The sequence below is a fragment of the Curcuma longa genome, chromosome 10 (genome assembly GCF_044706935.1).
Source record: "Curcuma longa cultivar G26 ecotype Majalengka, Jawa Barat chromosome 10, ITB_CL_G26_1.1, whole genome shotgun sequence".
Lineage (NCBI taxonomy): Eukaryota > Viridiplantae > Streptophyta > Magnoliopsida > Zingiberales > Zingiberaceae > Curcuma > Curcuma longa.
In genome coordinates, this window is record NC_133870.1 from 4,593,976 (window position 1) to 4,607,483 (window position 13,508).

The 13,508-nt window shown below is 38.7% G+C and overlaps 1 pseudogene; it reads right to left on the bottom strand.

Moving 5' to 3' along the window:
- Positions 1–5,172: 5,172 nt before the first annotated feature.
- LOC141835519 (SUPPRESSOR OF GAMMA RESPONSE 1-like) lies at positions 5,173–6,548 on the bottom strand (annotated as a pseudogene).
- Positions 6,549–13,508: the final 6,960 nt, after the last annotated feature.

The window sequence follows — 13,508 nt, forward strand, 5'->3', positions numbered from 1 at the left end:
GTATTATAGCCTTATTTTGTTTAAGTTATTGTTAGGATCCGTGTAAGATAGAGGGTGAATAACTTCATTCACTTTTTTTTTAAATTTCGTGTAATTGTCTATAATTTGTTATTACAAATAAATAAATAATAATACATAAGAGAGACACAAGCACAACACAAACTATTTTACTTGGTTCACTGTCTCCCAAGATGGCTACATCCAAGGTCTAGTATTAACGAACCGTTATCACTATCCTTCTCATTTTCAAATACCTTCGGAGGTGGAAAAGTCTCTTTCAACCTGTTTTGGATCAAGATACAAATAAATACAAAGATAAAATCAAAATCAAAATACAATTTAAACTAATAAGTTTACACAAATTGAACTTGGTGTTGCTTATTGTTGATTGCTTGATTTTACCTCTTGTTGGTCCAGAAATGTACCAGTACTTTGTTTCAAAACCTTCAAAATGATTGCGAAAATCTCCTCGAAACCCTTTTTTTATAACCTTTAGGTTGAGATTGATTTCTGTCAATCAGTTGATCTTAGCCATCATGTCAATTGATTCAAGATTTGAATATTACTTTAACATATATGTTAACTCAACGACTTTACCCATCTCAACATCAGTCGCTATCATGATCAGCCTAATCTAATCAATTGAATCCCACCATTCAAGTTCTGAACTCTCTGTTCGCTTGAACAGTGTCATTAGTAGACTGATACACTCCATTAGTTGACTGATTATGATCGATCTAGTTTTTCAATTGATTTCTAAAACTTTTATTTGTTGCTATAATGTCATCATCGATTACTACTATAATAATTAATATTTATAATTATTGTAGTATCTTACTGTTCACATATTACTGTAGTAAAACTCTAAAAATACTTCAAACTCTAATTTCGAGGTTTAAAGTCTATCGATCGATCAATACATCATATCGATTGACTAATATTCATGTTTCAGTTTTACTAAATTCTTATCTTGTCTAGTATCTGATTGACTTCAACCTATCAAAATTTTCTTTGCTTAACATCCAGTCAACCTTGACCTGCCAAGAATTTTTTATTGCCTAGCATCCAATCAATCTTAATCTACTGAGACTTTATCGTTGTCTAACATCAATCAACCTTGACCTATCGAGACTTTCTTATTGTCTAGCATTTGATTAACCTTAACTTGCTAGAACTTTACGCCTCATGCTAACTTCCTGTTGGACTTCCGACCGCCAAATGTCTGATCAACTGTAACCCACTTAGACTTTTTTCTTGCCAACCAACATATTGACTGTCAAATTTCCGATCAACCTTGACTTATATGACGTTCAACTAATATATTAATCAAATATCAAAATTCAACTTAAATCAACTCAAATTTGATCAACTAAATTTGACGAACCTTGACAAGAGCTCAATTGCACCAACAGTTATTACAAACACTTGGTTATTTTCTTAGATTCTTCTAATTAAAAAGGCATGTCATGCAATAATTGTATATGACACTTACTATTAGTCCCATGGCTAGTTATCATTCCACTAAAGACCTAAACTAGTCAAAAAAAAAAAAAAACAAAGATATATGATGACTCTAAAGGCTTTAGGGACATGAAAGAGAGGTCATCTTTGGAATTAAACAACTTTAGGTTCATATAACAATTTTGATCAAAATTGATACAAAGACTTAAATTAGTCAAAATTGAAAAACAAAGACATAGGGTGACTCCAAAGGCTCTAAGGAACACAATAGAGATAACATTATAAGTTTAGATTCATATAATAATTTTGATTAAAATTGATACATAAACCTAAACTGATCATTTTTCAAAAAAATAATAATAATAAAGACATATAATGATTCAAAAGGTTTCAAGGAGCATAATAGAGTGTTTTGAATTTTGAATAGTTTAGATTTACTACATGGGATCAAAATGTTTACATGTATCTAAACTAGTTAAAATTGAAAAATTAATGAAGTTATAGAACAACTCAAGTGGCTCCCAAGTGTACAAGCAAGTATTTTATGAATTTTGAACAATCAAAACTTGTATATGGATATAAATTAATCAAAATTAAAAAAAAATAAAGACATAGAACAATGCAATTTTTTTGGTGAAATTTAATCTAGATGGAGTGAACACCTAAAAAACTCTAAAAAAACACACACACACAATCAATGTGAAGAGGATTGAAAATTTATACTTAGAATGTCTATAAGTTTAAGCAGTTCAAAATTGCTTTTATATAAATAATAGACAACCCTACACAAATACATAAAAATGAAAAAATAATGACAAAATAAATATTTGGAGACACAATCACTTTTTTTAGGGAAACAAAATGTATTGCAACTTAGATTAGAATTTAAAAGAAAAAAATCATTATTTTAACGGAATCATAAGAGTTAAATTAAGGAGGATGTCCATCAGTCCATGATGTTTAGAAAAAAAGTTTAATTTTTTTTTCATAATTCAGATATTTAAGTTTTACAAGATTATTTTTTAAAATAATCTTTTTCCTAGTTCACCAATCAAGTAAATCTAAAATACAATAACTTTTTTTTTTAATTTTTACTCATACTTAAAGATGCAGATATTCAATTCTTATGATTCGATTAATTCTGGAGATGGACTGTCCAACTTCACAAACCAACGTCCACCAAATAAATCTGAAAAGCGTAGATGAATCCTGACATGACATCCTAATATCATTAATGGTTTAACATGAAATTTAAATCCTTATTGTATGAGAATCATCTTTGATTCGATTAATTCTGGAGGTGGACGGTCCAACTCCACAAACCAACGTCCATCAAATAAATTCGTAGATGAGAAGCATATGTGAATCTTAATATAACATCCTAATATCACGGAAATAGTGGTTTAACAAGAGATGAAATTTCAAAAATCATCTTTATTCATAAGATGTTTATATAGACCAAACCACCGGGCTCTCCGAGAGGCTTTAATATTTGCTCACTTGATGAGCGAGCAACTTGTTGTTTAAGATGCATATATTAATTGACATAGGATGCCAATAATTTTAAAACTATTTTCACCATTGTTTTTTTCCTTTCTCAAACAACAAATCGGACTTAGCAAACACGCATCGATGGCGTATCAGACTAACCGTTACTAAAAAAATGCCCATATATTTTGGCATGGTCAAACGAAATTTATTTAATGTAAACTAAATTTAGAAGTTCCAAGAAATCGTGACAGATAAACAACCCCAATCCAATCCGGCGCCTGGTCAATCTATTCCCCTTCTAGAAACAAATCTAGTCAAAAAGCAGAAATCAAATCTAGCGTAAGAGGAAAGTCAAATCCGGTTCCACATTTCGCCTTCCCAATCCTCCGGTTAAAGGACCAAATCTACCGTGACTTCAATGCAAATCCATGGGCAATACTGTAACATTACAACCCTGAAATCAAAACCTAATTAAACCAGAATTAACTTCACGAGCATGATAAACAAGAACCTTCAAAAAGGAATTCATTGCATTGACTCATTCATATAAGGAAACTTGGCCCTTCCTTTCCTCTTAATTCACCGAGACAGCATCCACCTATCTATATATCTATCTTTTTGTTCATCATAAACATAATCGATGGAGAAGCATAGCTCAATTGGGACGTCAGTAGTGGCAGATCCATGGGGTTACAGTGAGCAGGACAGGTTGGCGACGATGGTGGGGAACGAGAAGAAGGGCGGCGGTGGAGGGGGATGGAAGAAGGGAGTGGAGAAGACGAAGGCGGCGGCGACGTCGGGGTTCAGGAAGGTGAAGGAGGGCACCTCCACCGGATTCAACTGGATCAAGGATAAGTACCAGCAAAGCACAAGGAAACACTGATTCAATTACTTTCTATGCACAGCTATATGTTGTTATTTTTTTTTCCCTTCTTTTTAATCAGTGAAGTTTTTCTATTGTATATTAATCTATTTGTTTCTGATCATATTGATTTCTTGTTTGGATTGGTTATGATGTACCGGTTTTTTTTATTGTATGTAACTGTTGGAAGTCTTGTTGGAGATTACGAGAGGAATTGCTGAATTGAAATTATAAAAAAATAATTTAGATTTATTTGTCGAGATGATTTGCACTAGTTAATAATCTCAAGCTATTAAATAGGGAAGGATAAACTATTTGGCATAGTTGAGTTGCCTGGAAAATTGATCTGCATTGTATGATCGAACGGGCTGTCTTATATGGTCAAACTGAGCTGCCTTGTCACCGTGTTCGAGTCAACCGAGTGCCGAATCAGAAAATTGAATTTGCCCGACTGTCAACTCAACTGACGAGTTAGTCGAATGAGTTACCGAGGCTTACGTGATGTAGTTTTCTTAAAACAAATTTGTTCTTCTCCAACTATGTTTTGAGATTATAATGAACGTCTGTTGTTCATGATACAATAGCAAAATCATGAATCATCACCAAATAGAGTTGGTCACGACAAACTAAGCTTATACCTGAATGCTATCGTTGGTGATCGTCGCCGAGCGGAGTGCACGACAGAGAAACAAATAAAGAACGAAGTAGATGGATTTCTATTCTTCTGTTCTCGTTGTGTGTCCTTTCTTCTTCTTTACTCGTCGAGATCAAAACCTTAGCTATTGACCACTAATGGTTAGTTATTTTACTTTATCAGTTACAGATTCGCTATTATTCGTCGATCATCAATTTGGCATTTGACGCGCTCAGATCGTACTTACACATGAATCAGCTTGAGTCGATGCAATCCGAACCTTAGATTTGCATTTCTCTCACAGGCTCATATATAAAAGAGAGTCTTTCATCGTACTTACATTCATAATATTAATGTTTGTGAAATAATATATACCAACAATAAAATCATGAGACTCCTAATGTAAGATTAAAATCTATGCACAATGAAATCTCCTTCATTTACCTTTTCTTATTTCCATTCAAATTTCCAACAGTAACAAAGATCGATAAGATGATCCTATTTTTCGTGTAATATCAAGCATGAAACTAGATTCAGACAACTTAAAATGATACAAACAATCACAAGTTGGAATCTGATCTTACAAAAAGTAATCCTATATCCAATTAATCCACAACATGATGACCATGAGAGAATTAAAAACTGTCAGAAACACAAAACAGGATCCAATCCTTCAATGGATTAAAACAACTTTGTCTTTGTTATCAGAAGCTAGCTAGCCATCCTCGTCGATCAGTCTAGTAATTTGTCCAGCCAACTCATCGTGCTTTCTTGAGAACCAAATTCCAAGTCCTAAATCATGAGCAAACCATAATTAGCATAGCCCAACTTTGAACAATTCAAACACAAGACGATCAGAAATCTTACAGTAAGTTGAAAGTCCGGAGGTGTATCGATCAATATGTTGTCGAGATCAGAGAATTCCTGAGCTGTGCTAATGGCTTCTGCAGCAACACTACTAATATCATCATTGTTTCTAGAGTACTCATGGCACTGCAATGATAGGGGACGAGATTCATCCTGAAAACGCACTTGATTCAGCAGGAACTGTAAAGAGTTTCCATTGTCCTCTTTAGGAGAATCCTTCGAGAGCCGAGGTGGCTGTGGAGTGCTTGTGTTTGGGGTTCTCGGATCACCTCTCACGCCCACCATTTCCCTTTCCTCGACGAACTCATTCTCGCCGTGAGTTGCAGCTGACTGTTGGTAGAAGACTTTCGAAACCACAAGTTGACCTTCCAGTTCATCTTCCTCAGGTCCAATGTGGTACTGATGCACGACCCACTTAGCTTTGCCAGGTCTGGAAGCTCCCTTAGCGTTATTCGTGTAGAGGACCATGATCTTCTTCCAGCCTTTCTGAACACCATTCATGTCATGGAACACGCGCTTCGTCTTGCCTGTTTTGTGCCACCTCACTTGTTCCTCCGACGAATCGGATTGGCTTATCCTTCGCCGTTTGCGCGGGCCTCTCGCGTAAGCATTCGATACTCTGTGAAAGAAATGAACGCTGCTTCCATCTTTCTTAGCACCTGTTATATATCAGTCGTCAGTGAACTTCAATTCGAGTTGCAAAAGAAGCTCGATTGCTGGATCACCTGGGAGATTCTGAGGATGATTCCTGCGCCGTCCTCCAGCATGGGAATGAACTCGTCGATGAGGACGTGCGGCGTCTTCGAGTCGTCGAGCCCGATCCTCGCCGCTAAGTGCTCCATCAGCTCGGCGTCCGACGGCTCGAACTTGACGCCGGCCGGAAAGCCAGGCCAGTCCAGGGAAACCTACATTGTACGTACAAGAAGCTACAGCAGTGAGAAAGAAAGCAATATTCTGAAGAATGAACATCGACGAAAACTCACGTACGTCACTGTTGTCGATGAGGTGATTGCAGTTAGGGCATTTCATATTGGCTTCGACGTCGGCATCTTGTTTGATTTGACGGCTGCTGCTGCTGCTGTTCCTTATTTTCCTTGCGATTCCTCTGCTAGTAACGAGCCACGCCCTGCAAACACATGAATGATCAAAGGTCACAAAATTTGAGAGCATACAGAAGAAGAAGAAGAAGAAGAAGAAGAACTGAAAGCAGAAGGAACAGCCATACCTTGCCATCGCTTGGCTCAGGTGAGAAACAGAGTGACTGAGCTGAATAAATAGGGAGAGAAACGCGAAGGAAATGACCAGGAGGTTTACACCCTTTCTCCGCAACGGGAAGCAAGAGCTTGCGCGCGAAGCAGACGAAACTCCGACTCGCTTTGTTACCTGACTTGCGACTGGAGCCTCGAGTGGGCCCGATGGTGAAGCGTGATTTTTGGAGCGTCGTCGTTTGAAAACCCGGTGGTGCTTGGCTGCTTTCTTGCTTCCCAAGCTAACAATTTTTATTTTATTTTATTTTATTTTTAAAACTTTAACAAAATATTAATTTTCCGTTGATGTTGAATCCCAAACTGAATTGTGGATTAGATGAATTCATCAAAAAAATTAATAAAATTTTTAATTTTCATAGAATGCAACTAACACAATTGGGCCCACTTTATTTTGAGCTGAGAATCTAAGATTAATTAAGAGAGCTAACTATCAACTTATCTTATTAGACAATGTTTACATTTCCAATGAATAATCTATATATATATATATATATATATATATATATATATATATATATATATATAAACAGAATTGTCTGCCTAAAAATTTTCCGCCTAAATATCATTTCAATAAATAGACATATTTATCTATATGGAAACAAACTTACACAGCTATAATTGATTGATAATACAACTTTTCATCCATATTAATACCACAAATTTTTAAATGCATTTTAATCCATATTAAGTATAAACTTTAATGCTCGAATTATTATTATTAAATGGTAAAACACAGATTCCTAATATATTGAATAACTTTAATGGTAAAAATATAACTGTGTCTGTCAGAGTAGGGGCCATAATTGGTGGTAGAGATATATAAGTAATGATAAATAGCATGAAAAATTATAACATGAATGTAGCATGATACACTCAATGTAAGTGGGTCCCATTGACATGCAGTGGGACCCACATTCATACATTGAGTGTGTTATGCTACATTCATGCTATAATTTTTCATGCTACCTATTATTACTCGAGATATATTAGGAGAAATGATGGGTAGTCATGAGGATGACTTTTCTGTATGATGGAAAGAATAATATTTAATGGAGCAGGGCACCAAGAGTTGAATATTGTTTGAATCGAGTCCGAAGACGCAATCCTGCATAAGGTTGGTGCAACCAAGCTGACTGGGAGGAATTGGGGCCTCACAATGAGTCTCTAGCTCGAGCCTGGAGTCGGTCCTCACGAGGAGTCGGCTCGGACCTAGGAGTTTGTCTTCATGAGGATTCGACTCGGGTCTAGAGTTTATTTCATAAGGATTCGACTCGAGTTATGAAGGAGCTCCAATTTCTAATGGTTGAAAGATCGGCTGTTTAAGCCTGCAAGAGAGGACGGAATTCTGTCTTTCGGGATGATCTTGGGCAATAGGTTTAGTGACAAGATATCCACGCACATAGCAAGAAGGAAAGGAAATAGCATTTATCAAAACGTCAGTGGGACCATTTCTTCTTATTATACGAATACAAGCTGCTGCACATGAAAAGAATCTGCTCTTAGGTGCCTAACCTTTCTAAAGGAATGCTTGTTGTCAGCTTTCAGTCCAATTGTTCACAGCAGACATGATCCAATTCATAACGATGAGAAGACGCTTCTCATGATGATAGACGATAGGTAGCAAGAAATCTCGTTTCATAATACCCGTTCCGTTGACTTGACTTCACAGGCTCGGCACTTCTCTTATGAAGGGGCCCCCTGTTGTAGTTGTACTGCGGGGTTGGTTTTTTGCCTGTCCCACATCTCTTTCTTGGGCACAGTCAAAGACCTTGCAACTAAGGGCTTCAACCGATGCCTTCAAGCTCACCTAACTTGGTTCTAGTGTTGTGACTGGCACTCTACCAAATCCATCAATTCTTGGATTGGTTGCTTCTGAGAGAGCTGCTCTTCCGACTGCTCTCATCCCTTCCCCTTGCTTTCATTTGAATATTGGCCCTCGCGCATCACGGCTAGATTTGAGTCACTCATAGCTAGGGCTTTCTATTTCATCAGGCTCTGAAAGACCTCCACTGAGCTCATCGCCCCTTTCTATCCCTTGAGTGAGGTTGAGGTTAGAATTCTATTATTAAAAGAAAATAAGGAATCTATTTGACCTGAAGCTGACCTTCCCTAAACCTACTTTAATGCCAGGAACTTCCATTATTTAGAGGTAGCCCCTACCCCGATTTGAATTTGCCTTTTGCCCTTTATGATCTCTTGGCCTGCGCCTCAGCTTTCTCTAAATGGACTCTTGATTTTCTTGGGTGCTAAACTTTCTTTCAAGCCTCAGGGAAGAAGTCTAGTACAAGACCCTTTCTTTTTCTTGATGATCCGCCGCTATCAGCTACAGACCCAGAGTAGGACCTAAACAATGAACTCTTCCCTTCCCGTTGTGACAAAAGTTTAATTTTCCCGCTTCTTTTTCATCAGTTGTAGTTGGTGAATAGTATGTTTTGATAGTCTCCTTCTTCTATTCATTCCTAAATCGAATCTAGAGAATGTAAGGAAACTTACAGCTGTAGATTAGTCATCTGGACTCGTCATCTTGCTAGCTCGTAGTTTCTTTTCCAGTCTCAGGTAGGGATTCAGATAGAACCGATTCAAGAACAGAGGTCAAAACGGACTATTCAAAGGAGGTGGGAAGGGATGACTGACTGACTAATTCTTATAGGTTCAATTCTTTTCCTACAAAGAAGGGCTAGCTCTGTGCCTTATCCTTCATGTCTATCTGGAATGACAAGATGAATCTATTGCCTCCTCGACGAACAAAAAGACTTGATTGTGCGAGCAACTATATGAAGCGGAAAAAGTACGACCTTCTAATGAATCCTTCTGGAATAGTGAAGGTCGGACATTCAAACTGAAGGAGAATCGCATCCACTTTAGCAGTTCGAAAGACCAAGAGCTTTCTTTCCCAAAATCCGAGGCAGGGGGGCGGTTCGGTTTCCTATCTGTGCTCTCTCTCTTCTGTCTCTTACTGGCTGTCCTGGATCGTGGTGGTTCTCTGATGTATGATTCGTCTATGTCTGTGCGCTCCCTGTTGAAGCTGACCCACCACCCATATTGAGCTTGAGCCGAGCCTCCTAACTCAGAGAGGACTTTCTTGCTTAGTTAGATAGGGTGGGACTAACAAAGATAGAGTTGCTGGAAAAGGGCCTCTGCCATCGGTTGAACTGCCTCATTACTCCCCCTCTTCTATAGTAAGGTTTTAGGATGTCTTGATCGAAAGCGAACTTCAGGCCCCCCACTAGTAAATAAATAAGGCAGCAAACGGCGTGGGACGGGAAAACTAACATTGAAGTCGATCAGTGGATAAGAGAGGAGACCTGGGATCAATTTCGAAAATGAGGGTGACAGCATGAAAGCTAGAAAAAAAGGCATCCGAACTAGGAGCAGGGATGAGAGAGGCCAGAGCATAGGTAGGTTCGGGGGTAGCGGATTGAGTAAGAAAAGAGAAGGCACTGAACTTTGTTTATTATGGACTAAGGAGTAGGACTTTAAACTAACCTGAGAGTTTGCACCTTTAGCTATAGATTGTGATTTGACTCCCCATCTGGTGAGCATAGGACGAGACTGACACTTTCACTTTCTGGTGCCATAGCTTCGACTCCACCCCAGTAATAGGTTTAGGAGGGAGCCTGCTACTTCACCCTCTTTTCAGGGGGATCGGGATGAGGTAAAAGGGGGCTTTATGTTAGTCCTCTGGGTCGTCCACTAAGTGAGTGAAAGAGGTATCATTGGGAAGAGAGAAGGCCAGCCTCCCACTATGTGAAAGAAGAGCTTTTTCTCTCATATTCACTTCTATATATTCTATAGAAGTAGTTCGCTTAGCCGCAGCTGAAGCCATAGATCTTGCCCGGAATGCTCCCAAGGTTCATCGGTCGGACTCCTCATTGGAAAAAGAATGGCAAAGGGAGGGAAGGGCCATTTTGACTGGAGCCATGGACCCAAAGTGAGTCTTTTTGCTCTTTCTTCAAGGTATCTAGCTACGTCGGAATCTTTCACTGCAGCACCTGTGCTATAGACCGGCTTAGATCTCGACCTCGGTCGAATGGTTTTCACTTTGTTTGGCTACGTCAGAGAGAAGAGGTCCTTACCTCCAGCATGCTTCACAGCCTTCGGTCCCTAAATGGAGGACCTAAAATGCTTGCATATTTAGCCCGGCCAGCATAGATTGACGCGAATCGAGACTCCGATAGAACTGCTTATCCCCGGCTTACGAGCGAGCAACTAAACCAAGTAGCAAAGACCACCTACCTTGTACTGCACTCTCCAAGTATTCACATACTGGCCTTGTGCAGCTAGAGATGTAGGCAAAAGATTGACTAAGCGAACTAGTACTTTATCCCCTAACATTTTAATAAGGCATCTCGGCACCGCTGCAACTGGGGCATAGCATAATAGGTCTTCGAACCTCCCCTCTTGCCTGCTAGACCCGGAAAGGAGTGATTCAAGGCGGGGCCTGCTATTTTCATCGTAATAAGACAGCATGCTTCAAGCTATCGATCTTTGAATTCAATTAAAGAAGCTTTCAAAGGACTCCACAAACGAAAATAGAATGATTGGGGCGCAGAAGGAGCTTGACACCATTGAATCAAGTTTGAAAGACTACGTATGAAAGAAGAATCCCCAGGGGGAGTGAACGGAGCTGCGCGAAGTGAGAACTAGAGCTTTAGGTTAACGTCACAGAGCCGGTAGGAACGGCACGTGCTGTATGAAACGGCTCACTTAGGCCCGACGCCAGGACGCTTGTACTAGGATAGCCTAGGCTTAAAAGGGAATTATGTTGTAATTTACTGATTTGATTCTCATTCATCATGATTTACTCATGAGCTTCACTGAGTTAGCAGAAGACAACCTTTCAAAATTAAAGTCTTACAATTACACTACAACAAAATGGCTAGTTGTTAAGCAGCTTTCAGAGGTATTAAATGTACTCAATTAAACTGAGCTCTTCTTGTGCTAGAAATGTGAAAATAGTGGAGGAATCCTTATGTGTGAGTTAAAAAAACAGTTGGAGAGAGGAAAACTAAAAATTTAAAGAAACAAAATGTGGGGAAGATGGATATTTGTTGACTGGACTATAAAGAATATGAAAACAAGGATGGAAATTTTAGTATTAACAGGATAAGACAAAAATTGATGTAGAAATGATAATGTAAAGCCTCATATGATAAACTTAAATAGACTTGTCTAACTGACCACTGCTCCTGTCACTAATGAACTATTTCTCCTAGTAGAAAATAGATAAATATTGGTCTTTGTATGTAAATGGGTTGTAGTTGTAGTTGGCAGCTCATGCCAATATGCAAACTTCTTTTATGTTATCACCATTGGGTTATTCATTGGAAACTTATAAGATACAGGAAAATTGAATCCAGTGTTTTTTAGAACTATATCATTTATGCATATTGTTACATTTGAAATATGGTCCAAACGGTTACAAGCTGATGCTTATGAAATGAAAACACATGATCACCTCCAATCTGTACCATTCTTTTTTACTTCACATCTTGTCGAGTCCATAAAGCAAACAATTGCATTAATTTTGAGCAATCACTATTAAGAAATTATCAACCTGCTGATCCTGAAACCAGAAGCACATGTACACATGTTTTTTGCCCTCTAAATGGAAACAACATTTGATTCAGGACATTTAGACAGATTTAGTAGCGTGATTGTTCCACATAGAAAATACCTGGAATATTTATCTCCTTAATTCATCCATTTTTGTTCAATTTTCACTTCTTTTACGTGAACTATTGTCAAGTCATTGGAAATTAAATCTGCAAAGCTAATTTTACATGGATCAGATTTGATCCAACTATCCAACGGTTCATTATTTTTAGGGGATTACCATTGACTATGACAGAAACATACTCTCAATAAACTATGACTTATAAAGAATAGGTCTACAATTATTTTAGTAAAAGCACAAAAGGCTCACTCAGTCTGAGACATCAAACAAGCCAACAAAGAGGATCAAATGGGTAAAACTCAAGATAAACACTGGTATCTTTATGAGAAAGAATTTTGATATTCAGGCCCCATTCTATCATAGGAGCACCATGGCTGTTCTACCACCTACTTTTAGAGATCTAGCAATCCCTCTTCTTACTACTGACAATTCAAAAATTCCAAATTTTTCAAAGAAAAAAAATATCACTCTAAGCGAGCTGAGAGCATACACTATTTGCTAAAAATCCAACAGCTTGTTCACAAAACTAAAACAGTCCATGTTTTACTCCCCTGAAATTGGTGCAGGCTAAAACAACATACTAACTCCCTAAGAATCCAGAATATCTTCCATGCACATACTCTTTTAAGAATTTCCCCTTTGTTTATTTCCCCTCATACCAAAACAACATACCCCTTTCAAATGAATCGGAGAGTGCCTAATCCATAAGATCCTGGCACTCTTCCCATAAAATAGTCCCCTCTTCACACGTTTTTCCCTCTACAAATATCCCGTAACTTCATATATAAAAAGAATACACACTGTGCAAGATTCTCCAAAAAAACATAAATTATATTTTTTTAAAAAAAAATCCAAACCGATTCCAATGATTATCAATCATCAAAGGGAGCTGGTGTGGGCCACGCGGTCGATCGTATACCTCGCCAGGGACGAAGTCATCGACGTAGCTCGCCTCCTCGTGCTTGGTCATGCGCATCCGCATGTACGGGTCGCAGGAAAGGTAGAGGTTCTTGAGGATCAATGCGGTGGAGCCCTCCGGCACGCGCAGCCGGATGGTGCCCGTCGTCACCAGCTCCATATCCGTCTCCTTGGGCGCCCCTCCCGCGATGAAATGCTTCAGCAACACCTTCTTGTTCGCCACCACCACATCCTCCGCCGACCCCATCGCGCCCCTCACCTTCTCTCTCTCGCGATCGCGATCGCGATCGCAGCGATCGCACCTATACACGCACACAGCCGGCTGCCGTT